Source organism: Solanum stenotomum, chromosome 2, assembly GCF_019186545.1.
Source record: "Solanum stenotomum isolate F172 chromosome 2, ASM1918654v1, whole genome shotgun sequence".
Classification (NCBI taxonomy): domain Eukaryota; kingdom Viridiplantae; phylum Streptophyta; class Magnoliopsida; order Solanales; family Solanaceae; genus Solanum; species Solanum stenotomum.
Window position 1 is genome coordinate 67,339,942 of NC_064283.1, and position 2,753 is coordinate 67,342,694.

Sequence of the window (2,753 nt, forward strand, 5' to 3'; positions counted from 1 at the left end):
GCGTAAAATCAATTTGACTAGTAGGTAAGGCAATGGAGTTTCCGCAAATAAGTTAAACAATCTATATATCAATTTATAAGAAAAATAAAATAGTTCCCACTTCATCTTGATTTTGAACTTACAAATTTTTTTAAGAGTATATGTATATGAGTGTATAGCCTTCTCTTCTAGATACCCAACCACTCTTGTGCAAGCTTTGGTGATAGCAAGTAAAGCACGAAATCAATATTGAAAACGACTAAATGCACGACAATAACTAACAACCTCTCATACCAAATTATAAGGTGTTGAATATTAGACTGAGATACACATAACCATGGATAGTGAGGATTCATATTATTAATCTCAAATAGCTTGGTGTATGTTATCTTTTACACTGAACACATTAGCTGCCCGCCGTATGAAGATGCATCTTGTTTAAACATTGTTTCAGATTTTTTTCCATGGATTTTCCAAACCTTGTAAAACTAAATCACAAGAACTACAACGTAATAGAATTCGTTCATCACCTTAAGTAGACCCAAATAAAAGCACTACCTCTATGTTAGGACAAAATAGTTCAACTACTTAACAATCCCGTGAGATTTTTGCACACAATCCAAGTCCATTGGTTTATTTAACCAAGGTTAAAGTTGCAGCACAGAAAATAGAGCAGCATCAGATCACATAGAAACTAATTGCAAAACAATAACAAAATTGAAAGTCCTAGACTAGAGTTGTTACTTAGTTTCTAATGGTGTCGTCCAAGATTTTACTAAGTTGTTCAGTTAAATTTTTGAGAGATAGAGCAATAGGTGGACCATAAACCTAGTAGATTCTTAAACTTTTTGGCAGCAATAACAGTTGTAATATGTGAACGAGAAAGTGATAGTTTTATCATACTTAACTCCATTTCAAATTAAAGAAGGCAAGCAATAAAATTTTAAATTCGGAAAGACTATTTCTTTAGAACTACAACAAATGCTAACCAAAGGGAAAAAAAGAGAGAACGCGTTAATAGCAAACCTCACCTTTCATTTAAAGAAGATTGTCTCACCCAAACAAAATTATAATTAAGTTAACCTACATGAAATAAAAACAGAACAAAACTGAAATTAAGAACACTAAAACAGGGATAACATTACTTATATAACTAAACCAAAGACTAAACTAAACTAAGATAATTTACACGACACAAATGATACACAGAACTAAAACTACAAAGGCAAGAATGAAATTACAGCTAAGCATCAGCGGAACAATGCAAACATTAAACTTAATCTATTGTAATATTGAAATTTAAACAAAAAACACATAGAGATAAACAAAAATGCAAAAGTGAAATAAGATTACCTTTCTGAAACAGCTAACTAATTAAGATGCTGAGCTTGACGAGCTTCGCGGCGACATATCACAAATTGTACATTTGAAAAAATTAAATCAAGAGTCTACAAATTTTAGGTCAAACAATTCTTGATATCCTCTTCGTAATAACCTGTTTTTAACCAAAAAATCAATTGTTTGCAATGACATATGCAATTCTAGGATTTTAATGAAAACAATTAATTTGGGACAGATTTGAAATTATAAATACATTTCGGAAAACTCTTGCCAACAGAAGATTTGTTCAAAAAATCAAAACAAAGCGTTCAAAATAAAAAAATGGAAGTGAAGAAGTACCATTTTGAGGTCTCTTGTCGAAACTTCGTATGAAGAAATGCCATTTTGACACGTCTTTAATCGTATTAGGTGAGTTTTCGTCGAGCTTTGGGTTAAAAGGGCTTAGTGGTTTGGGCCGGATCCATTCTTGTTTTTCTTAAATGACATATCTATCCTTTTGCGTTATATATAAATCTAAACTATATGTTGAAAGTGTGGGGAAATTAATACTGATTTGAAATAAAAATCGAGATAATTAATTAATTAATTATTCAAGCTTTCCAATTTAATGAAATAGAATAATTATTTACAAAAATAAGAATAAATATAGTACTTAAATTCTGAATGACTTTATTTTGACACAATGAAATACGCTTTTGGCGAATTTTTTAATTTTGACATAAATTATTTTTTAGAATTAATAAAGTGTGTATATATATATAAAATCAATCTCACCTTATTTTAGGTTGAAGAAATTTTATTAATTAATTAAATATGGATGGACAAAAATTAAATATCGATAAGGAGTATCTTTATTATCATTATTAATATTCATTTTATATTTTAAAATTTAAGAAAATATGTCACTAAACTAGTTATTTGTATAGTATGTAGACTAAATATTATTACACATGTGAAATTACTTCATGTATTTACGAATCCTAATTTAAAACATGTGCTTAGATTTATGTAATAATCTTAATATTGATTTTATCACAGATACATTTTTATAACTACTAATAATAGCAAAGTTACATACCAAAATGTCTTTTAAACTATTAATAAGAATTTTTATTTATTTACTTAATTAGAATAAATATCAAAGCAAAATAATTAGTGGCAACTAAAAAGGTTGTCACAAGAAATCAACTTTTAACGGTGACCAAAAGCTTGTTGCAAACGACGAACTTTAGTGGCAACATAACTGCCACAAAAAAAGTATCTTTAGTAGCGACTCATTATAAGTCGCCGCAAAATAACTTTGGCCATCATTCATTAGGAAAAAACAAAGCATATTATAGCGACCTAAGAAATGTCGCCACTATTTATATCATTTTTAGTGGCAACTATTAAGGTCGCCACTAAAACTTTCACATATCGTGGCAACCTCTACG